The sequence below is a fragment of the Myotis daubentonii genome, chromosome 4 (genome assembly GCF_963259705.1).
Source record: "Myotis daubentonii chromosome 4, mMyoDau2.1, whole genome shotgun sequence".
NCBI lineage: Eukaryota > Metazoa > Chordata > Mammalia > Chiroptera > Vespertilionidae > Myotis > Myotis daubentonii.
In genome coordinates, this window is record NC_081843.1 from 20,979,654 (window position 1) to 21,005,399 (window position 25,746).

The 25,746-nt window shown below is 43.7% G+C and overlaps 1 pseudogene; it reads right to left on the reverse strand.

Moving 5' to 3' along the window:
• Nucleotides 1–24,834: 24,834 nt before the first annotated feature.
• Nucleotides 24,835–25,358, reverse strand: LOC132232584 (ferritin, heavy subunit-like; annotated as a pseudogene).
• Nucleotides 25,359–25,746: the final 388 nt, after the last annotated feature.

The window sequence follows — 25,746 nt, forward strand, 5'->3', positions numbered from 1 at the left end:
ATTATTTGATACTTATATTTCTCCAACTGATTTATTTAGATTAGCATAATCCTCTCCATTTCCATCCATGTTGCAAAAGGCAAGAGTCCCTTCTTTTTTACCGCAGCGTAGTATTCCATTGTGTAGATGTACCACAGTTTTTTAATCCACTCATCTGTTGATGGGCACTTAGGCTGTTTCCAGATCTTAGCTATGGTGAATTGTGCTGCTATGAACATAGGGGTGCTTATATCCTTTCTGATTGGTGTTTCTAGGGATTTATTCCTAGAAGTTGGATCACTGGGTCATAGGGGAATTCCATTTTTAGTTTTTTGAGGAAAGGCCATACCGTTTCCCAGAGTGGCTGCACCAGTCTGCATTCCCACCAGCAGTGTTAACAGCTTGAAGTCAGAATTACCCAACATTTCAATATTGTCTCCAGTTTCTTTCACAAAATCAATGCTTGTTTTCACCTTTCCAGGACCTCCTGACTTCACCACAGTCAGATTTTCTTCACTTACCTCAATACTCGTTTATGCCCTATTATTTACCTATGTCTGAAGCGCCCTTATTGTTCATTTAGACATTTGTTACGGTGTCCTTTCCCTGAGAACTGGTATAGCTGCTGGAGATGGACGGACTGGAGAATGGATTAGACCAGCTCCCCGTATTTCTGGAGCTCAGGTTTGGCATTGTCAAAAATCCTACATATAAGCCAAACCAATGGGCATGGACGACAGGGGGATGGGAGCATGAGTATGCAGGGCGGGGGGGGGGGGGGTTGGAGGTTAATGGGGGGGGATGAGGACACATTTGTAATACCTTAACTAATAATTTAAAAAAATATATTTCTCATAAGGAAAAAAAAATCCTACAATACAGAGACTTTACATAACAAAGAGGGGAAACTTAGGCCTCTGTCCTGAGAGCTTTAACCCAGTAGAGAAGAGGGAAAGCCTATGAGGTGATAGGGCTCAGGTCAGGCTGCTCCAGAATGTGCCACTTTGGCTGGGCATCATTTTGAGCTGAGGATAATCAAGGCCCAATAGAGTCAAGAAGAGCCCTTTACCTCCTCCTTAACTGCATAATGAACTCAGATAGGGGGCTTGTACCAGGAGAGAGCTTTACAGAGATAGTTTTGTATCTGCATGGCAAGGCAAACATCTGTTTACCAAACATTTGCTCTCCCCAGGTCCTGCGAATTGGCTTTCTCCCCTTTGAAGTCCCAGATTCCTACCCCCTTCTCCTTAGTTCAGAGTAGCATAGAAGCCTCAATTGCTTGTTAGTCGGGAGCCCATATGTATGACATTAAATTTGTTTTGTTTTTTTCCCCCTTCGGTTAATCTCTCTTAAGTTAATGATTAGACCAACCAAAGAACATAGAAGGGAAGAAGGGAAAAGTTTTCCTCCCTTACGGTGGTAAAATATATTTGAGAAAGTGCTTAGCTGGGAAAACAAAGAGAAAAAAGGGAATCAATTATGGAAATAACGGGATTAGTTCTTGAGAAACCTAGAGATGCTTGTTAGAACACAAAGATAGAGGGTGAGGGAGTAAATTTTTTTTTTTGTCCTTTAGCTTAGGTCATTTCAATTCTGCTTGAATATCAGGCTGCTGACTGGCTAACAGTACTGCAGCCACCCATGGGCAGTGTTCATACAGAGGGAGGTGGAAGAGCAGGGTGGACAGTAGAGACCAAATCAGACCTCACCACTCGTCAGCCCAGTGATTCTGACAATCCCCTAACTTCTGTCTACCTTGAATTTCTTATCTCTATGCACTTTCACAGAACAGCAGCCATTAGAAGGAATCACCTACCACATACAGCAGCTGCAAAGGACTAAGTAAGACAATGCATATAAAATGCACCTAGAGTGGTTGGCAAGCAGTGCTAGATGTGATTTTCACACGTTGTCTATGAAATATTTACTGATAATAGCACTCTTACTTGGCAGCTTTATTTTGCATGCTCGGATTCACAAGCCCCTAATTTGTTTTCCCTGCAGATGCCAAGTACCGCCTCCCGTTTCTATTCTCACCTTAAATTTGGAATTCAAGATAGGCAGCTCCTTCTATCGGGCTAACTGTGGCTCTTCCTGCTTTATTTCTCCAACAAACGCTGATGGAGTGCCTCTTCCTGGCGCTGGAGACAGAGCAGCGGAATAAAGAAACGAAGTCTCTGACCTTTTGTGGCTTAAATTCTAAGGATAGAGAAAAATAAAAGGCACACACAGGGTGCGGCAAAAGCGGGTTTACTGTTGGTCATATAGAAAATAATGCAATAATTAGTACATAAGAATACAAGAATAAACTCTGTGTTTTGCATTCTCTCAACTGTGAACCTACTTTTGCCCCACCCTGTAAAATAAGGTCAGGTAGTGTTACTTCTTATGAAAGACACACAAAACAAAATTAACCTGTAATTATGGGACAGCTACTAGACATGGGGGGCGGGGGTGAAGCTGGGCTGCAGCCACCTGGTGCTGGAACAGAAATGGCATTACAAGCGGGACTAATGGTAACAGAGTAACAAGTAGTCTCTGTTTGGAAGATCGAAATGGACACAGCATAGAAATAACCAGTGGCATGCTGATTAACCAGCAAAAAAAATGAGCATTCACAGAAGGTGAGGGCTTCACCAATAAAGCTGGGAAATTTATCCTCTAGTCCCCAGTTAGGTTAACTACCTTTGTTCTAAACTGAGATGTATATGTGCAAGGAGGAGAAGGAGGAGAAGGAGGAGGAGAGGAAGGAAGGACAGGAGGAGGAGGAAAACCAGTCGTGATCTTTCTAAAAAGGTCATTGTCGGATTTTAATTTCTTCCTTAAGCAGGAAATGGATATAGAGTTTGCCCAAAATAATTTGAGAATATTGCTTCTTCATTTGATTAGAAGATTCTTCCAGAAATGTGTTCACTGAAAAATTCAGTTAAATATAATTTAAAAGATAAACATGCAGATCCCAACTGAGGAGGAAACCCAAGGCTTAAGAGTGGAGGCAGCTCCCCGAGGACCCACTCAGCTCCTCTCTCCCCAGGCAGCTCTGCTCTCCCAAAGACATTCCTCTGTCAGGCAGGTGACGGGACAAGGGCTTTGGCGAAATAGCAGGCCCCGGGGTGATCAGCCCTGTAGGGCATGTGACCAGCGCTGGGAAAGAGCTGCCGCAGGGCGCTGCTCCGGTGCAGGCAGCTGAGGCGTTTTCTCTGCTCACCATCTTTGTAGCCCTTGACAATTACAACATCCTGTTGCCCTCGGGCAGTGATGGCGAGCCTATGACACGCGTGTCAGAGGGGACACGAGAGCTCATATTTTTGGTTGATTTTTCTTTGTTAAATGGCATTTAAATATATAAAATAAATGTCAAAAATATGTCTTTGTTTTACTATGGTTGCAAATATCAAAAAATTTCTATATGTGACATGGCACCAGAGTTAAGTTAGGGTTTTTCAAAATGCTGACACGCCGAGCTCAAACGGTTCGCCATCACTGCCCTAGGGGACAGTGAGCTGAGAAACAAACACCCTCAGAGTCAGAAAAATATGGGTTTGATCACCTCCTCTGCTGGTGTTCAGTGGTGTGGCCTTGGACGTGAACGTAGCCTCTCCGATGGTGTTTCCTCCTCTGTACAATAAGGGTCTGTACGTAGGGATTCAGCGCCAGCACACGTGTCAATTGTCTGGCACATGATGAGTGCCTCATAAATGGTCTCCAGGACTGTTGTGATTGACCGCAGACAAATGAAAGTCCACGTAGAGCCTGTGGGTGCTAAAAGCAGAGGGGACTCACAGCCTGGCTGAGGATGAACAGATAATTAAAGTGGGAAGAAGAGCGGTGGGAGTGTGTGATTCTAGTCCCTCTCTGTCTCTCTGGCTGCCTGTGCCCACTCTCGCAAGCCATTTTAGTCCTCGTCCATCTGTTCTCATAATGGAACTGATGTTTCCCCTCTCTCTGATTCTGTCATCTGACACTCACCGGTGCCACAGGAAGCCCCTTCAAGTTCAATGAAAATGAAGACCTTCTGATCAGTACTTTCCAGCTTGCAGACGTATCATTTGATTTGATCATCACAAACTTTTATTTTATTTTATTTTATTTTATTTTATTTTATTTTATTTTATTTTATTGTTAATCCTCATCTGAGGATATTTTTCCATTGATTTTTTAGGGAGAGTGGAAGAGAGAGAGGAGGACAGAGAGAAACATCGGTGTGAGAGAAACATTGATTGGTTGCCTCCTGCACAAGCCCTGACCAGGTCCCAGGCTGGGAAGGAGCTTGCAACCAAGGTAAGTGCCCTTGACAGGAATCAAACCCGGGATCCTTTGGTCCGAAGGCCGATGCTCTATCCACTGAGCCAAACCAGCTAGGGCCACAACCTTTTTTTTAGATCTCATTTTCCAGTGGGTAGCTGAGGTCCAGAGTCACAGAGGGGCTTGCACCAAACCTCAGCGAGATGCAGAATTAGTTGAACCCACTTCTCACGACCAAAGTATGAAGCCCAAATCCCAAATGAACTCTTCTTCCCAGTGCATATAGTGTGCCTAGCACATAGTAGGCACAGACTGATGGGGAAACGAAGGGAATTGATACCCATGATGAGCTGTAGAGGGCCAACTCAGAGACATGGAGGAAAGCCTTCAAGCAACATAAAGAAACATCACTCTGTGGTCTGAGGCCAGGGGAGGACAGAGTGTGGGCGAGCTGATGTTCATTTGGGTCAGTCTGCTCTTTCTCAGTGCAGTTTCCATAGCTGGAGCAGCTACCACATTCTGTGGCTTTTTTCTATGCCTTTGATTAATTGCATCTTTCATGATTCATATTGCCTAATTGCCTCCCAAATGGGTGTTCCTGGGTGATCACCTCATGAGGGGCGGCTTGTGGGTCTCTGGCGTGTCTTAAGTATGATGTTGCAAAGCTACAGCTAAATGAGGCATGCTCTTCCAACAGCACAAGGCAGCTACAGAATCGGTGTGTGTTCTCTCTACAGCGGCGCTGTTCCACAGAACTTTCTCACTGATGGCAAGTTCAGTATCTGCACTACCCAATAGGATAGCTACTGTCTGCTTGTGCAACTTGGAACTAAATTGTACTTTTTATTTCATTTGAATTAATTTAAATTTTATGCGAATAGCCACATGTCCAGAGGCTATCATATTGGGCCGTGGAACGCTAGAGTAATCAAAATATTTGTTTTACAGAATGAAATTAAAATCCTAGCTCTGCCTCTCACTGCCCGCATCAGCTTGGACACTTACAATTGCATGTATGAGGAGATTTAAAGCACAGGGGACACTGAAGTGGCAACTTTCCCATCTTCTGAGTTCTCAGGGGCTGTAGAAGGAATCCAGGACCAAATTCACTGGAATTTATCCATCTAACTATCTATATTCATATAGAGATTATGGAGTGTAGCTGTGAAGACTACGGCAGAAAGTTTCACCTACTTAGAACACATGTTTGAGTTTGTTGAGGTCCAGGAATCTGCTGTGGCCATGAATGCAACTTAGGAATGTTCGGAGGAGTCATCAGTTCTGCTGATGACCACAGGGACCTTCTGACCCATGACCAGGCTTTGTGCCAGGTAATATAACTCCCTGAATGCACCCGGCAGGTCTGGGCCTCCATGTCTTTCCTGACTGAAATGTTACCTTGCACCCTAAACAGCTCCCCATGGTCTACCTTATCAATTTCCTCTCTTGGACCTTCTTAAAGAGCCAGCTGAACATTGGTCCTCTTGGAAGTCTTTATTCATTTCTGCTCTGTTCCCCTGGAACAAGCCTTTGTTGCAGCACCTGTGGATGTCTGCATGCCAACTTCCTGTTAGAGGATCATACCTTTCAATCTTTAGAAATTCTCCAAACCTAGTACAGAACCTGGTAGGTTGCAGGATCTAAGTAAATATTTGATAAGACAGTAATGATGACAACAGTAAAGATGATGATGAGGAGGAGGAGGAGGAGGATGGTGATATTGGTGGTGGTGGTGGTGTGGTGGTGGTAGTGATGATGATGATGATGGTGGTGGTGGTGGTGGTGATGATGATGATGGTGATAATGATGGTGATGATTGTAAACATTTATGTAGTGGTTGCCATGTTCCAGTTACTGTTATAAATGCTTTAAATAGCATTCAACAACCCCCACAGTAGCTGCTATTTTTGTCTTCATTTTACAGATAGGTAGAATGAAGATTAGCAAGTTTAAATAATTTTCCCAAGGTTAACTGAGCTTGGAAGTGGATTCCTTACTAAAATGGCTGCACCTTCAGAGTGTTGAAGGACCTGCTCTCCCAGGAGATCTGGTCTCCCAGCATCTTCTCCCTGAGGATCCCACCATGAGAACAAAGCCGTCCTGACTCCTATTGATCTGGGAGTGAAGGGACCAACACCCTGAGTTTCAGCATAAATTACGGAGCCTCGGAAATAGCCCTGTGTGGCTCCTGGGGGCAGGAGCACGTCCCCACGTCCCTTCACAATTCCCAGGCACTTATCGCTCGGACAGCTGCAGTGGAATGATTTACAACCACTTGGTGTTTTTCAGCAAGAAGCTGAAAAAAAGTCACATACTGTGGAATACCAATTGCACAACCTCTCACAGAAAGCAGCCACTGGTGACTTTCTGCAGACCTGCCTACCTTCTCCCCCAACCCTACACACACTTGTTAATGAAGGGCTCACCCTGTGGCAGTCCTGCCTCAACTTGGCTCTAAGCTGTAGGGAGGGAAAGACATCAGGGATTGAGTGGGATAAAATTCATACAATGGTGGGTTTTCCCATGCCTCCACTGAGCGTAAGGTTTGTTTCCTTCACAGTCTCCTTATCTATCACAAATGGACTCATTTAACAAATATTGATGGAGCCCCTTCCATGTGCTAGATGCTGGGGACACTGCCTTGAAGAAATACCCAGCCTCTGCTTCTTAGTCTAGTTGTGGGGGAAGGGGCTTGGAGTGAGTATTCGCTGTGCAGTGTGATAAATGCTGTAACAGAATGGAGCCCAGGGTATTATGGGAGCACCAAGGAGGGGTCTCACCCTGCTTAGGAAATACGGGAAAGCTTCATGAAGGAGGGGCCATTTAGATGGTGCCCCTCAGGCTTGTGAAACTGAGATAGTTGAGAGGGAGCTCTAGATGGAGGGAATAGTTTTCAAAAGGCATATGAGGATGAAAGGATACTGTGATGCTTAGTGTATATGTCCACCTGGCTAGGCTGTGGTATCCAGTTACGTAATCAAACACAGATTAGTTACTAATCTAGGTGTTGCTGTGAAGGTATTTTGTAAATGTTATTAACACCTATAGTCAGTTAATTTTATGTAAAGGACCCACACTCTTTGGCATGTGCCCACCATATCATACTAAGAATTCAATGCATGGTATTCATGGCTAGCTATTATTACCATAGTGTCATTATACTTATTATGATAAAACTGAGATACAAAAAGGCCATCTGACTTGCTTACGGTTATACAAATAGCTTTACTTTAGCAAGAACCCTGCATATGCTAGCTGCGTCTTACATACAGTAAATGTCAGAAGCCATTACCATTTACAGGTGAGAAAACTAAGGCACAGAAAGGTGAAGACACTTGACAAAGTTGGAACAGCCAGTAAATGGCAGACCCTGGATCCAAACCCAGAGATTTGGGACTTGCCTGGCCCTGTAGTCCAACCTGAAACTGATGCTCGACTCTGTGCCTTCTCTGTTCCGCCTTCCCCAGTCAAGACATCTCTGTTTCTCATCACAGCCATGCCCACCTTCTGAGTAGATCAAATCAGACTGTGAGTTCATCTGTCTGCAGAAGCTGTGAGGGACTGGGACCTGTGTGAGACAGAGATGGGCCAATCTCAGTCAAATGTGTAATTTATTGCTGGAAGATGCCCTGGCATCAAATCAGAACATTATCTCCAGATCTGCCAGAACACCTCCTCTGACTGCCCTCAATCATTTGGATTCTGAGAGTGTTTGTCAGGCAGTCAGATATGTCAGCTCCCCAGGATGGGGCTTGCAGGGTGTGCCCCAGCCCTGCTGGATTGCTGACGGGTCCTGGCTGACAGCCTCAGGTAGTGGATTTCTCGTGCTGGATAGTTTGGGTCAATACTGCGCTGTCATCAATTATGGCCTAAGGCTGGACAGCTAGTCATCCATCATGTCTTCACAGCTCGCTGGAACCGAATCGTTGGGAGCCTGCTGCCCATTCTTCCAGGCTAGGGCCTGAGGTTTCACTGTGAGAATTAAAAGGCACATGCTCTCTCCTCTGATTTGAAACTTCTTTGTATTTGAATTATTGGTATTTGTTGGTCTTTCCTCTGGTGAATGTTTAATGTTAGAGTAATGGGACTTTGAGGTTCAGTAATTCCCTTAATTAATTTCATTTCAATTTCTTTTTCTTCTATTATATCCAGAGAAAAACAATCCAATATTACATTTTTTAAAAAGTCAGGATACTATGATCCCTTTCTTATAATTTTATTTCTATCTCTTGCTCTCTGTCTATTAGTATATAAGCATGGAAAGATGTCTGGAATGATCTTCATCAAATGCTAACCATGATTATTTTGGGATGATGGGATTTGGAGTATGGTTAGTATTCTTTCTTTGTACTTTTCTGAATTGCTTAAGTGTTTTATGGCAGTCATGTGTTTTTTCCACCAAGACAGTCATAATAAAAGAGAGAGAGAGAGGTATGAAAGCTCAGAACTAAGAATAGGGGCCCCATATATTTTCGGTTCAAGCCTTGGTAACACAGATGAAGAAATGGAGGCTCAGAGTGGGCAATGGGTTTACCTCCGGTCATATTGTTATTTGATTGTTGAGGCAAAACATAGATGTCAGTTTGGGTTTTTCTCCCAATACTCACCTGTGCATTCATCACAATTTAGTGAACAGGTACTTGCAAATAAGATGAATCCAATGCAGTACCTGCCCTCAAGGAGTCGGAGAGTTGAATCAAGGTTTATATTGTAATTGATGAAGTTATGGAGGAGAACACAGGGGCTGTCAGAATGCAGAAGAGGAGAGACCTAGTCCAGGCAGAAGAGAAGAGGGGGGCTCCAGGTGTGTCCCCTGGAGAAGACATGAATGGCCATTGGTTAGATACAAAAGGAGGCAGGGAGGGGTGCAGGCAAGAGAACTGCATGAACACATCCATGGACTCAATAGAGAACATGGGCCACGTATCAGATGAGGAAGAGTCACCACGTGGCTAAAACAAAAGTGAGATGTAGTGGTTAGGACTCTGAAGCATTGAGCTGGAGAGTTAGACATGGGCAGGTGAGAGTCAAACTCCCCAGAATCTGCATGGAAACCACATGAGGACATGAACTTTGTCTTTCTTTTTCACTGTAGCATCCCCAGCACCTGGGATAAGTGCTCCATAGATATTTGTTACATAAGTGGCTCAGCAAAAACCGGCATCCTCTCCAAGAAGCCTTCTCCAACTCCCTCCTCTTCCCAATGCCACAGTTAACCTCTCCCTTATTTCTATTTCTTAAGTCTTTGTCCATTTATTTTAGCGCCTACAAATCTGTCTGGTAGAAGAGATCATTTTCCCATGCCAGTCTTCCCCGCTGGACCACAGCCTATAAAAAGAAAGGTGAACGTTAGCATGTGTGATCCCTCTCCTTATTACCCCAGAGTTTCTGGCACACAGTAGGTGCTCAACACAGGATTGATGAAAAGATACTTATCAGGCTCCCCTTACCCAGGTTTTCCCTCTCACCTTACCTGGAGCTTTTTACTACATGTGGTCACAGTGCCTACCATTCTAAACACCTAAGGAGCTCTGCAGGAAGGAGCCTGTTGGGATAGCAAAGGCTGTAGTGAATATATTTTGGTTCCACCTATTCAAGATTCATTCCATTTTCTTTGGGGTTCCAACACGTTTGAAAAGCCTAGGAGAGAGGAACGGATTAACCCTGTTGGTCAACTTCAGGTTGGGGTTGAATGGGTCATCTTAACTGACATTCCCACCCAAATTGCTTTTCAAAATTAAGCAGAGTGATGCAAAGACCAAAACATACTGAAACTAATTTTCCCAAATGTGTTCCCCATATCCTTCCTTATGGGTGACAGAATCTGTTTTTGTTGCTTGCAACTAAAGAATCTCTGCAAACACGGGCATTGAATCATTCATTGCTTGGCGTTTTTCATGAGTTCTCTAGGGAGACAGGCCACCAGCAATGGGCCATGCTTTCTGTTCTCGTACAACTAATCAATAAGTCTTCTTGAGTGCCTACTTTTTTCAGGGCACTGTGCTATCCTTTTGAAGTTTATATTACCTGGATATTAACAAGAAAATCTAAGTAACTTCAATTTTAAAAAGCAGGCAAAGTATATAATTAGCCAGTGTTTGGAAGCCCAAAAGACCACCAAACATTTGAAGAGATGCTCAAACTCATTAGGAACAGAGAAATGCAAAGGGAGTCTACAACATGCTATCACCAGTTTACACCAAGGAGATCAACAAACATAAGAAAACTGGGTGATACCAAGTGATGGCGGGGGGAGATGCAGCTATGCCTCTGCTAGAGGAAGTGTGGGTGGTTCAAGCATTCTGGAGCAACTGGGCAGTGCGTGGTCACATGAAATATACTCGTACCCTGGGGGGCAACAATACAGTCCTTAAGGGTAGGTCACATACCAATTTTCTCACTTGTCCATAGGGAAACATGCATGAGAACTGAAGCATTATTTGTGGTAACAGGAAGTTGGAGAAGACTGGGGTGCCCATCACAGAGAAAGTGGACAGGTAAGAAATGAAGGACACCCCTCAAGGAGTACCAGACTGTAGTTAGAAGAAGTGGACTAGCGTCACATCTAGCAATAAAGATGGAATGTAAAAGCAGAGCGTAGGGCAAATAGAAGAGAAAGAACAGAATGAGAAATGGCACAGTGCCATCTGTAAATTAAATGACACATCACCAAAACAATAGTAGTTTGAAAGAACATATACAGACAAATGATGCACATTAAATGCATTGGAATGCTTGTCGGTGGGAAAGAGAAAATGAAATGGGAAGTGGGATTTATCAGTAAGTGGAATAAATACATAAAACAGAAGAGGATGGGGACAATTAGCATGGTTGGGTCTTTTCCCAAAAGGCAGCAGGGAGGAAGCCGACGTTAACAAGGCACGAGGACGGGACCTTGAGAAGTGGTAGAATCTGACCAAGGACAAGCTTTAGCTTTCTCCAGGGACCGATGTGCAGGCACTCCTGCTTCCTAGAGCTCCCGCTGACATGTTGTCCATGAGCCGGACACTGTTTTATGAAATACAGTGAGGAGTGACCAAGTCCTTTGCTGCCATCTGTGTGTCTCCTGGGCACTGTGTGTTCTGATATCGTGGAGTTACTGACCAGTGACGGTGACCAGACCAGGAGAGGAACACCTTCTTGTGCTGGTTATGTGAGTTACCGCATTTTAGGGTGGAAGGATGAGAAGTTAGCAGCAGAAAGACACCACATTACTATTCGGCGTTGGATATCACTAGTGCCAGTCAACTTAGGATAAGTTAGATATAGTTCTTGTTTCGTAATCATTTGAAAATTCCTCAATGAAAAAATCTGTATGTATAGGTGAGTGGTTGAAGGAGCTGTTAATAAAGAATAATGTGGTCAAGCTTCCGTGGTTCTCCAGCAATTCTATTCCTTTGTGTCTGCCCAAGAGAAAGAAAACGTAGTCCAGATGGATTGGGGCTTGTGCACAGTTACTGAGCAACATTATTCCCAACATCCCAATACTGGAAACAGCCCTGAAGTCTGCCAACTGATGACCAGGTGAACCACTGTGCTGTGTCCATACAGTGGGATACTACTTAGCAATACAAGGGAACAGACTACGGACACACACCCATGGGTGAGTCTCAAAAGCACTGTGCTGAGTGGGAGAAGCCAGACACTGGTGAGTACATACTGCACGGTTCCATTTGTATGAAATTCTATAAAGACAAACATAATTTGCAGGGTCAGAAAGCAGATCAATAGGCAACTGGGGCTGGAGGGTGGGGACTGACTGGAAAAAGAATCAAGGGGACATTGGGATGATGGAAATGTTCTGGATTTTGCTTGTGGTGGAGGTTACACAGGTGTGATCATTTGATAAAAGCCCATGAATGATACACTTGAAATGTGAGCATTTTATTTTATGTTCATTTATAACTCAATAAAGTTGATTTTTAAAAAGGTAATAGGATATTAAGTCAACAGAATAGGGAAAAATCCCCCTGTAGTAGGGTGCTAGTATTGCAAACCCTACCCCACTCTGAGTGGATTGCACTGCTTTAAAATGACGCTATTCCTTTTCTTACAGGCTTATTAGAAAGATCTAACGAAATAGCCTGTTGGAAATAACAGTAATGAGGAGGAGGAGGGAGAGGAAGAAGGAGGCATTTATTGATGACTTACTAAGGGTTAGCACCTTCAACAACTCTATCAGGTATGTACTGTTATGAACCTCATTTTATATAAAGAAATCAAGACATTGAGAATATAAGCAATTCGTTTAAGTTCACAAAGGAAGTAATGGAGTTAGGGTTCAGTAAATGCCACTTTCCTCATCTCCCCCTTCTCGTCGTTACTGTTGTTATTTCTAGAAAGCTTGAATACAGAGGCACACTTTTGAGCTCTAATCCTTGCAGGCTGCAGGGCTCTGTGAGAGCTGTAAAATATATAAATGTCTTAATCAAAAGGAAAAAAATCAAGAATGGGAAATTTATGCATTAAGTCAAGCAAAAACTATGGGAACCCTCACACCTTAGAGGTGACAGTTATCTATATACTTAGTCACAGGGTCCTTTGAATGGTTGAGAATAAACCTTCTATTTTTTTTCTAACCTTTCTTACAATGAAACTCTCTTATTTACTCTCACAGCTGCCACCAAAGTTGCCACAAAACCAGTGAACAAATTAACACAAGGGATCAATGAGTAATGGCTGTCTTTCTCCCACGGTGAACAAGAGAAATGACATTGGAGGATGGCTCTGACTATTTGGACAGGAACATGAAGAATCGTGTGGGCCTCAGCAGCCAATGGGCTCCCCACTCATTGGAAAGTCAAGCTCCTGGCACTAACACAGCAGTGTGGCCAGGCTGGCCTCACGCCTGGCGGGGACCATCTTCTCTGAGGCTGGGGAGTCTATGACATTTCCATGTTGCACTTGGCCTGGCACAGGGAAGTGAGCACAGAGGGGAAAGGGGCAAGCCCAAATCGATAGGATGCATCACTGGGTAAGAACTGAGCCCCCTTCAGCCTCATCCATTGGTGCTCAGCTCATCAACTAGCCCCAAACCAACCGAGGGAAGAAAAGCCCATCACGGAGATTGGAGCTGGGCCGCAGTTATAAAGCTTGGTCATGTGCACTGGTTGAAACATTCTGGAACCAGACCTCTGCATTCAAGTACCGGCTCAGTCAGTCCTCACAGGGTGACTCTGGGAAAGCATGTCAGCCTGTCTCCATCTCAGTTTTACCACTTGCATTTTCTGAGGTGCTTCTCCTCCCCCCACCCCATTTTAATATATACTTATTAGAGGCCCGGTGCACAAAATTCATGCACTGCGTGGGGGGAGGGGGTGTCCATCAGCCCAGCCTGCACTCTCTATAATCTGGGACCCCTCAGGGGATGTCCAACTACGGGTTTAGGCCTGATCCCTCTCACAATCTGGGACTGCTGGCTCCTAACTGCTTGCCTGCCTGCCAGCCTGATCACCCCCTAACCACTTCTCTGCCAGCCTGACTGCCCCAAACTGCCCTCCCCTGCTGGCCTGATGGCCCCCAACTGCCTTCCCCTGATCTTGTGATGACATGGGAATGGCCATCTTGTGATAACATGGGGCGGCCATCTTGTGATGATGTGAGGGTGAGACACCACCTAGGCTTTTATTAGTATAGATTTTATTTTTCCCATCACCATTTATTCCCCCATACACTCCTCTACCTACCCCCATTTTTCTCCCCCCATAATCACACACTGTTGTCCATGTCCATGAGTTATTTCTTTTTTGCTCAATTCCTCCACCCTCTCAGCCCCTCCCCCACCCCCGCCCCAGCTGTCAACCTGCTCTCTATCTGTCTCTATTCTGCTTGTTAATTCAGTTTGACCTGGAGAACATTATGCCAAGTGAAATAAGCCAATCAGAGAAAGACAAGTACCCTATGATTTCACACATATGTATTTTTGATTACTCAGTACAGAGTTGGTAAATAGTGGAAACTCAATAAATGTTAGCTGTGATTGTCATAATCATAGAAATTGCCTGTGATTGTCATAATCATAGAAATTGCCATAATTCCAAGGTGCATCTCCTTCACATTTTGAACCAGTTAACAAATTAATACAATGTTAATCAAATTGACATTCTGAAGTTCAGAATGTATCTTAAAATTTATGGTCAAGCTAAAATGATCCCAAATAAGAACGTTTACTTAGAAATTGGTGTATTTCAATTAGATATGGCAATAAAGCTCTCACTATATTTTTAAATTCCACATTATAAAAGAATGTTAATAAACCATTGGGTACCTTATAATCACTGGTATCTTAGAATCAAAACAATTAGGTATTAAGGACCCAAGTTTGTGCTGTCGATGGCGATACAATCACGGGTTTTGTACTGTAGCTCATCAGGTGGAGCTACACTGGTTTTTGTCAATCCTTCCTACCCACAGTGCTCTTCCCAGCACAGGACCTTTGCACATGATACTCTTCTGAGATCCTTTCTTCTTCAGCTAGCTAATGCCTCCTAATACGTTAATCCCCGGCTCTAACATTATCTTCTCAGGAAAGTCCTTTCCAATTTCCCCATCTAGGTTAAAACTTTCTATGTTGCCATTTCATTCTAGTCCATGTCACAGTTGTGGTTTTATGCAAATCACACAAACATGTGGTTACTATCTGTCTCTTCCAATAGACTTTAGGCTTCATGGGAGGGAGGGGCTGTGTCTTCTTTTACTCACACTGTATCTCCAGTACCCAGCATGGTGTCTGACCCAAAGCGGGAGCAGAATAAGTGTCCTTTGTAAGAAGGAACAATTAAGTGAGTTGTGGAGACACCATGGATCTGGTTGGAAAGTCTGGCACCTAGGGTTTTAGCAAACATCTAAATGATAATTTAGTTCATGCCTCTTAAAATCCACTGCAACCTACGCCCCCTGAGAACAGGACTCCTGTCTGCTCTGATCTGTTGTAACCTGGCACTTGTCGCATTTCGTATCGTATGAAAATATTTCTTTCTATACTAAACCTCATCTTTGGGAGTCAGGAGAGCAGGTATTGTCCTGGCCACTCGTACAACAACGAGTCATAAACCTGCAGCTACCGCTCCAGTTGGTTTCCCAAGCTTCAGCGCAGGGAGTCTCTCTCTCTCTGAGGCAGTGCACTTGGCTCCCCACAGACAAGTTAGCGTGCACATCACAGTCAGAGTCAGACCTGCCCTCCCCCTAAACACACACAGAGCTCACTTGTTGCACAAGTTCCTCTAGTACCCAGGCTCGCCTTCGCTGTACCACAGGTGATTTAAAAGAAGGGATTACCTCCCCCCGGCCATTGCATCATCACAGTGGTGGGGGGAAAGGTTCCAGGCAGCGTGGGGAAGCAAAAAGAACACGGGTTTAGGGGTCAACTAGTCTGGGTTCAAGCTCCAGTTCTATTCAACATGAAAAAGGAAGGTGGAAGGAGCAAATAGAGTGAGGATTATGAAGCAGTGTGTATGATGTTAAGGCCTTTTTATATAACAGTAAATCGATGCGGTGGGCATTACTATACCATTTTAATAACTAGGAAATGGTCATTAAATGTTAATCAGCAGAGCACAGATTAAAACCCAGATCTCTCTGACCTCAGAAGGGATATTTTTTTCTTTATATCGTCTTACCTTATATCCTGCCTGTGTGACCTTGAGCAAGCTGCTTAACCTCTCTGATCCTTCGTTTTCTGGTTTGTTACCAAGATGATTCCCACACCTACTTCCAATGGCTGCCCTGAGGGTCCAATGACAATGCATTTGGGGCAATACATAAATTCCAGTTATTACTGCACTCAATATCCACAAACAGGTAGATCAGAAGAAATTGATTCTTCTGTTGGTCTCTTTAGAGCAGAAGAGAATTTTTATTATTCCAGAAAAAGTCACCATAGCTGGAGAAGCAGCAATACAATTCCCTCAATAAATGGGAGTTGTGTGGGCAGGAGGGGGTCACAAGGCAACACAACCCTGTCTTCCAATCCAGCCTGTTTTCATTTTTACCAAAATACAACTTCAAATTAGATAACTTACTCTTCGTCTGAGGTCTGAGGATTTACAGCCCTGCTGTTGGGAGCAGGAGCACAGCAGTTAAATACTGCTCTGTGCCCTGGCCCTCTGCTGGCCGCCCGCAGGTGACTCAGCACCTCAGCAGGCAGACTCGCAGGCAGCACCATTTCCCCCAAATGATCGCCCTGGTATTGCTTCCTGCATCTCACCACAGGCCCTGCCTTTCCCTGCACAGGTGCTGGTTTCCATGGGAACACGTAATCAACTCTCTGTACTGTCACCTGTTGAAATGATCAATCGTAGCCACTAAGTTAGCAGCTGGCATAGCATTCTGGCTGGTCCCAAAGGATGGTGCTTTTGCTACAGCTCCAGCTTGTCTTGGCTCAGTTTACCTATTTGCTGAGATTTGCTTCTGGGGGAAACCCCACTATGAAACCCAGGTTGTTAAGGCTCACAGTACCCAGAAAACCAGTCTCCCTTTGCATCAGAGGGAAGAAAAGAGAACAGACAATAAACACTCAGGGAACAGAGGGGAAGGAGCCACAGTCACTCCCTCAACAAGGCTACAGTTGACAAGGAGACAAACTGTGAACAAATAAAAACAACAGCAACCATTTCTAAAGTCCTTACTATATGCCAGGCACTGCTCTAAGTGTGTTAAATAAGTGTACTATTCTTTTTTAAAAATATATTTTATTGATTTTTTACAGAGAGGAAGGGAGGGGGATAGAGAGCTAGAAACATCGATGAGAGAGAAACATCGATCAGCTGCCTCCTGCACACTCCCTACTGGGTATGTGCCCGCAACCCAGGTACATGCTCTTGACCGGAATCAAACCTGGGACCCTTGAGTCACCAGGCCAACGCTCTATCCACTGAGCCAAACCGGTTAGGGCAAGTGTACTATTCTTGTCCCCCATTTTACAGATGAGGAAACTGAGGTGAACTTGTCCAAAATCATGGCTACAAAGTGGTAGAAGCAGGAAGTTGGATTTTAAGAGTCTGTGCTCTTAACCACTATATTATAGCTTCACTCAGATGACTATAATATAGTGTAGGCTTCATAGAGAGAGAGGTTTAAAGATTGTTTGTGGACTAAGGTGTTCCGGACAGGCAATCACACATGCAAAGGCCTTGAGGTATCAAAAAGCCTGCTCATACAGGGAACAGAAAGCAGCTCATTACAGTTGGAGCATAACAAGGAATGGGGGACAGGAGAAGATGGAGACCTGTGGTAGACATATTACTGGCCTGGAATGAGCCTAGAATGCCAAGTTAGAATCTTGGATTTGACCTAGTAAGATGGGGACCCACAGGCATTTAGAGAGGAGAGTGACATGAGCAGCTTAGAGTCGAGAATAATCTTTCAGGCAGTAGTATGGAGAATGGATCTAAGAGGGAGACCGGAGAGAGGCTGCTCTGGGATGGTGACAGAGGATGGGAGGAATCATCATCTCCTTCTGTTTCCTGTTTTTGGAGGGATATGTGCCTTTAAGGATCTCCCTGTCCGAAGTGACCCTTCTTGGCAGCAGCTTGCTAGTATGCAATCAGCATGTAAATAGGGTTGTAAGGCTTCCAAGGAAGGAGAATTGGCCAAATGAAACCATTGACAGAGAAGCCAGGAAGCCCTTCCAAGTCAGGAAAGTCTAATGATAAAGTCACTTTTCCAAACACCTGACAAGGATAAAGGAACCACTCAGAGCTACAAGGAACTTTGGAGAGCAATTGGATTTTGCCTGCCTTGGGGAAGCTATTCATTCTCCACTGGGAGTAAACCTCATGGTGCCTGCCTGCCCTACTTCTCTGCAGCTCTGAGGGTGACTGGACCAGTTATAGAACTTCATTTTCCCAACTGTGCTTGGCCCAAGTGGTGGGATGTGCAGACAAGTGGGATCAATCAAGAGATCTGCAACATTTGACCTATGATGGTAGGCCAGAGAAGGGCCTTGCTGGTAGCCAGCATTCCTGACATATAAAGAATGAACCTGAAAATGAAGCAGCACTAAGGGAAACAGGACCAGAGATGGAGGACAGAATCTTGCTTATATATTGAGCATAAGGATTTAGCTGAGCTAAAGTCAATTAGATCTCTTTGCAATTTGCATCTATATTGCCAACAAATCGCAGTTAAATCTCATTGGCTTATTCAGGAATCAATCAATGAGGTCAGGGTGATGAAATATGCTGATTGGTCAGGTTTGAATCACATGACCTCTTTTAGGGACGAGGGCTGGGATGTGAGTTGGGGTAACTGGGAACAACCACCTCAGAATCACATAAACTAAAAGGAGGGGCGGGTGGCTTCCCAAACAAAGTCAAGGTCTTATTAATAGAAGAAAGAGAAATGGTTTCCGGGCAGGCAAAATATAACAGATGTGCTCCAAAGCCTTTGGTAATTCAAATGATAAGATTACATCAATCTTTCAAACTCATTAGTCCTTGAGCTGGGTTATTTAAAGAGTAAGCAATTCCACTGAGAGCTCTTGGGATGAAGGGACATGGCAAGTGGCTTTTCTTCATTTCTGTCTCTGTTTTTAACCGTATCGCCTTGTCACTGCCCTATTAAAAGCCATTGGGTCAGCTAAAACACAAAAGTTCTGTTTCTCTAGGCCTGCGGCCTCCATCTTAACTTCTTATGACTCTGCCCTTACATTAGCATTCATGAACTCAAATTGTCAGAGAGTCTCGGGTAATTAGAAGTAATAAACAAATGCTAATTAGCACCCTGGCAGTACTCAGAGAATGCCACAGGCACAGATCCAAGCCCAATGTTTGTGTTTCCAGGATTCCTTGAACTTCCACCTTTAGGAACTTGTTACGAACTTTCTTTATGAAAGAAAGAGCTCAGAGACAGCATAGTCTTTGTGAAAAGCATTGCCCTTTTAGTTTACAGACTTGCATTTCAATCTCAAGTCTGCCACTTACAAGAGCTATATCCATAGGCAAGTTACTTAACCTCTCTGAGTTCCAGTTTTGTCATTCACAAAATGGGAATAATAATCATCTCTCCTTTAATGTGTTTTTTAATATATTTTATTGATTTCAGAGAGGGAGGGAGAGGGGTAAAGAGATGGAAACACCAATGATGAGAGAGAATCATTGATTGGCTGCCTCCTACATGCTCCCACTGGGGATGGAGCCCTCAACCTGGGCACGTGCCCTGACCAGAATCCAACCCATGACCTCCTGGTTCACAGGTCGACGCTCAGCCATGCTGGCCGGGCCCACTAAGTTTTATGAATGATTTCCAGAGCCAACCAATAGCTCTGATTAGGATTGGGAACGGAAGAGATAAAGCTTTGGAAAACGATAGCTATTAAACTCTATTAAAAAGCCCTATGTGCATTTTTTTAATGCAGAGAAAATAATCCAACTGTTGGATGTTAATATGTGAACAAGACTGGGCTCCAGCAATTCGGGGAGTTGGAATCAAAACCCCTGCAAACTGCTGAGTGCACAGCCGCGGAAGCTTGCTTTCAGCTTTGAGCAACACTGATCTGTGGGTGCGATTATTTGGGACTTGGCGGCAAGGAGCAGTGAAAAGAATTATTTGGAAATGAAGAGAATCAACAAAACATGAGGGGGAAAAAATAGACAAAAGAAGAGAGCAAATGGAACAAGAGAAAGACTGTCGGAACAGGCAGATTTATTCTGCCTCATGCGGCTTTGGTGGCTTGCGGTAAATGAGTTTCTAATGATGTTTTTAAAAAGCTGGTCCTATTTAGTGGGGCTGATGTAACTCCTGCTGCTTCCAGGCCGGTGTCCTGGGGAACCAGATGAAAGCAGGAGGGAGAAGACTTGAACCTGGAGTTGCCATTCTCTTTGTCCTCCTGGGAAGGTAGCCAGCCAAACGCTCCTCCCTTTCCCACTCCCTGCACTGGATATTCAACTAGCCCTACTATGTGCCGGCAATTCTGACCTTCAAGGATCACAGTCCCGTTGTGGAAGAGAGACACAGACAGTAACAATACTGTGCTAATAAGCAGTTCTTTCATGCCTACTGTGTGCCAGGCATGGTATTTCTTTGAATTGAGGAATGGAAGTATGAATGAAGGAGGAAATGAAACAGATGCTCTGTGGGCCCAGAGATAGAGCACCCCACCTTTGGGGTGAAGTAGGGGGAAAGGAAGGCTTCCTGGAGGAGGTGATGCAGTAGTATTCAGGGAAAGAAGACACAGAGGGGAGTTTGAGGCAGAAGGGAAGGTGGAAGCAAATGCATGGACTGCCAGAAAGGACATTTCAGTCCAGGGAATTTCACGTCATTGTATTTAGGCAGAGGCTTTTAGAGGCAGGTGCTGGGAGGTGATAATGATAAACCTCATCGCCTAGGGCAGTGGTCAGCAAACTGCGGCTCACGAGCCACATGCAGCTCTTTGGCCCCTTGAGAGTGGCTCTTCCATAAAATACCGACTTCTGCGCATGGGCCACAAAGTTTCAATCGCACTGTACATGCACGCCCGCACGTGGTATTTTGTGGAAGAGCCACACTCAAGGGGCCAAAGAGCCGCATGTGGCTCACAAGCCGCAGTTTGCCGACCACTGGCCTACGGGATGGGGTGAAGGAGGAAGAGTTGGGAGTGACTGCGAATGGGCATAGGGGTTCTTCTTGGCATGAGGGAAATATTCTAAAATTATATTGTGGTTATGGTTGCATAATTATGTAAATATCTGTATATATAAAAGCCTAACATGCAAAGTGTCCCCTCCGGAGCTAAACCGGCTGGGAGTTCAATCGCTCGCTATGATATGTGCTGGCCACCGGGGGGCAGCGCAGAATGAAGGAATGCCCTGGTCAGCAGCTGGCAGCTGCTAGGGACCCTACCCATGCACGAATTTCATGCACTGGGCCTCTAGTACTGAATAACATTGAATTGTACACTTATAATAGATAAATTGTATGGTATGTAAATTCTACCCTAATATAGCTGTTAAAAAGATGACTGACCCTAGCCAGTGTTGTTCAGTGATCAGAACATTGGCCTGAACACTGATGGGCTGTGGGTTCAATTCCCAGTCAAGAGCACATACCTAGGTTGCAGGTTTAACACGTGTGGTAGGCAACCAATGGATATGTCTCTCTCACATTGATGTTTCTCTCTCTCTCCCTCTCCCTCCTTCCTTTCTATTCTCTCTGAAAAGCAATGGAAAAAATATCCTCAGGTGAGGATAAAAAAAAGATGACTGGTCCATTGCCCCAACTAGTGAGGGTCAACCACTGAACCCCAAGCAGTCTGACTCCACTCACCCACAGCACAACCTTACTCCAGTGGGAGGGTAAATCTTAAACCTACTCAGTCACAGCACCCTTTTCTCACGGGGCCTGGGCACACAGCTTGGAAGACAGGAATGACCAGCGCCAGCTTTGTTGCTGATGGAGGCAGTACTGGCAACAGCGCTCTGTGCTGTGCAGTCACCGGCCAGCCCAGAGGCGAGAGGGGACCGGCCTCTGATAACATCTCAAGTGTGATTAAGCCAGCAAGATGTCCAATGTGCCTGCTGTATTTGTATCATGGCTCCCTGCGCCAGCCATTCATCTAGAACAAACTTGGCAGGACTGGGCAGCCAACTAATTAATTGTTGCATCAATAAAACCCAGGTTTGGCCATCTCATGATGAATTACATAGTGTAAATGAACTTAACAGCTGCATTAAAGAAAGAAAACAAAGGAAATCAATGCAGGAGAAATTTCTCAGCCAAACAGTCAGCATTTCTCATGGATCAGGTCAGTGAGGTGAGCACCTATTACATGGAGAGATGGTGTTTGTCATTGACAAGACCATCCTAGTTTACATGTGCGGTTTAAAACAAACAAACAAATAAACAAAAAGCACAATGCTGCAGCCCCAGACAGTAGACTGTGGTTGGCACAAAGCCCAGACTCTGGACTTGGCGATACCTTGATTCAAATACCAGCTGCTCCACTTCCTAGCCATGAATTCGGGCAAACCATTCAATCTGGGCCTCAGTTTCTCTTATCTGAAAAAATAGGGACAATAATAGCACCAATATCTTAGTGTTGTTAGGAAGATTAGATGAAATGGAGTAACACTGCAGTTCTTGCCAAGTAGGTGTTTAATAGAGGTTTGCTATTGATCATGTAACGTTTTTCTCTTATTACAGTGTCCCCAGAAGTGGCAGCATCATCATTTCCATCTCCCCACCATGGTTCTATTTCTGAACTCTCTATTCTTTCTATTGACTTATGCATGTCATTCCCTTTGTCAATCCCATAATGTGCTGATTACTGTGGTTTACAGTAAGTCTTTTATTTTTAATTGTTGACAGCAAGCATTAAAGATGTCTCCCATTCCCCCTCCCTCTCCCCCCCCCCCCCCCCGTCCCTTCACCTAACCCCCAACCCACCCCAGGCCTTCATCACACTATTGTCTGTATCCTTGGGCTATGCATATGTACATATATGTTCTTTGGTTAATCTCTTCCAGCTCCCCCCCCCCTCCCCAACCCTCTCTTCTCTGAGATCTGTCAGTCTGTTCCATGCATCCATGTTTCTGGACCTATTTTGTTCATCAGTTTATTTTGCTCGTTAGATTCCACAAATAAGTGAGATCATGTGATATTTGTCTTTCTCTGGCTGGTTTATTTCACTTAGCATAATACTTTCTAGGTACATCCATGCTTTCATTTTTTTTTTACAGCTGCATAGTATTCCATTGTGTAGATGTACACAACTTTTTTATCCACTCATCTGCTGATGGACACGTGGGCTGTTTCCAGATCTTAACTATTGTAAATTGTGCTGCTATGAACATAAGGGTGCAGATATTCTTTCTGATTGGTGTTTCAAGATTCTTAGGATATATTCCCAGAAGTGGGATTACTGGGTCAAATGGTAGTTCCATTTTTAATTTTTTGAGGAAACTCCATACTGTTTTCCACAGTGGCTGCATTCTCACCAGCAGTGTACTAGGGTTCCTTTTCTCCACATCCTCACCAGCACTTGTTTGTTGATTTATTGATGGTAGCCAATGTGGTAGGTGTGAGTATAGTAAGTCTTATAAAACTGGCTAGTATCATTTCTCTAACTTTATTCTTTATTTTCAAGTTATTTTGTTGGTTGAAATATTATTTTTGGAAGGCTTTTTAAAAAAAAGTATTATGGATAAAAATTTTTTGGTATATCTAAATCCATTCAGGTTATCTGTCTCATCTTGCTGAGTTTGGTAGTTTGTACTTTTTAAGAAATTGGTTCATTTCATATAAATTCTTGCATTTATCTGTATGGCGTTGTTTGTAGGGTTTCTGTATTAACCTTTTAATAGCTGCGGGGTAATATTATCCCCTCATTGATTCCTAACATTGGTAATTTGTGTCTTCTCACATTTTTCTTTTTCAGTCTTGTTGGAGGTTTATCAAAATCAAAGAACCAGTATCTTTTGGTTTTATTGATTTTCTATACTCCTTTTCTAGTCTCAAGTCCATCAACCGCTACTTTTCTCTTAATCACTTCATTGTTGAAAACAAATATAATAACATTGTTCTGTTTGCTTCAGGATAGATATTTAGCTCATTATTTTCAGATTTCTTAAAGTGGAGGTTTAGATGGTTGATTAGAGACCTTTCTTTTTTTAAATGTAAACATTTAATGCTAATAAATTTCCCTCCAAGCACTACTGGTTCCATTCCACAAACTGCTAGTGCTATATTTTATTTTCATTAGTTCCAGATATTTTGCAATTTCCCTCGCAATTTCATTTGAGCCTTGGAACCATTTTTGGTTTCTCGTAGCCCAAAGCATTTCCTTTATCATTTCTTTTGGGGCTGATTTGCTGGCAACAAATTCTCTTATTCTTCCTTCATATGAACATTGTATGGTGCCCGGTGAATACTGGACTTATGGACTAGGAAGAAGGGGAACCACTTCATAAATTATATAAACATCTAACCTTGATGCTGTATACTTGTACTAACATAAAATAATATTGACCGTGACCTGTAATTGAAAAAGTAAAGAGTTAAAAAAAAGGATGTCTATATTTCACCTTCATTCTTAAAGTATTACTGTCTCTGAATATCAAATTCTGAGTGGACATTTTTTTTCTTCCACATTAAAAACATCATCCTGCTATTTTTTGCCTCCATAGTTTCTGATGAAAACTTTAGTCAGTCAAATTGTTGTTAATGAATATTCTGAATATCACACTTTCCCTGCCTTAGTTGCATTCAATATTTTTCTTTGTCTTTAATTTTCTGAAGTTTGATTATGATATATCTGGGCATGAAGGTTTTGGGGAAAGTTTTCAGCAATTATTATTCGAAGTAGTTTCTACTCTACACTCTTTCTACTGATCTCAAGACACGGCTCTCATACCTGTTAGTGTTGTCTCTGAGACTGTGTTCAGTGTTAAAAATCTTGCCTCTCTGTTGTTCAGACTGGAAAATTTCTACTGATCTATCTTCAAATGCTCAGACTTTTCTTTGTTATTTTTGTTCAGCTATTGCATCCTTTCAGTGAGCTTTCATTTTTTTTATAGTGCAAAAACAAACGTATATGTACAGCAATGAAGGAAAGCAGTCTTCTGTCAAGTGGAGAATACGATTAGGAAGGAGCTGATTTGGGGACCGACTGCAATGAGAAAACTTGCTTTGTAGCCTTCAGAGGTTACCTCTCTTCACCTGACACTCCAGCAGCTTTTTAAATGGGTCTTCCTGCTGGGCCTGCTTTTCTAATCCCTTATGATAGTCAAGCTGGTGTGCCACACAGCCTGTGCTCCTCTCCCATCTACCCAGGTGCTTTCCCAGGTAGCCTAAGAGATCAGATTCATTGTTGGCAGAAGCCACCGCCTTGAGGTCTAGCAGGAGCTTGGTTAACTTGCTCTCCAGCTCCAGAGCAGACTCTACATGTGTACGCCACTTCCCCAGCTTTCTCGGCCAGGCCTCTCAATCACCAGAAGGCAGATTTTACCCCCACGTTTCCTTAGATATTGCACGAATTGCTTTGCATGCTCCCTCTTCAGCTCAGCTTGGTCTTGAAAGAATGCAGCAAGAAGAGGTGCTCCCGTGTGTTCGTTGTAATAGCAGGCCGTAGAAAAATAAGCGTCACTGACGTGCAGCTCAGAAGATGCCACGTGGTTAATAGCAACCCTGCACTCTTCGGAGAGCAGGTGCTGGGAGGCCATCTCAGCTTTAGAGAACACCGGGCATAAACGGTGCTCTAAATGTTTGTTACTGCGTTTTCAGTTCTAAAATGCCCACTTGGTCCCTCTTTAAAGTTCCTGGTCTGGACTCAAAGTTTCTTTGCTGCAACTTTATATATTTTCATTCATTTTAAGAGTGTGTGCCTAGTGGAGCATTTTTGTCATAGATGCTTTAATGCTGTTTTCAGATCACGCCAACATCTGCTCATCTTGGGGTTGGCATCTGTTGGATCGCCTTTTCCCAGGCAGGTTGAATTTTTCCAGATTCTTCATACAGTGAGTAAGTTTGGATTGCATTCTCATATTATCTTACAAGACTGAATGTTGTTAAATCTTATCAAGAATGATGATATTCCTGCTTTAGTGGACA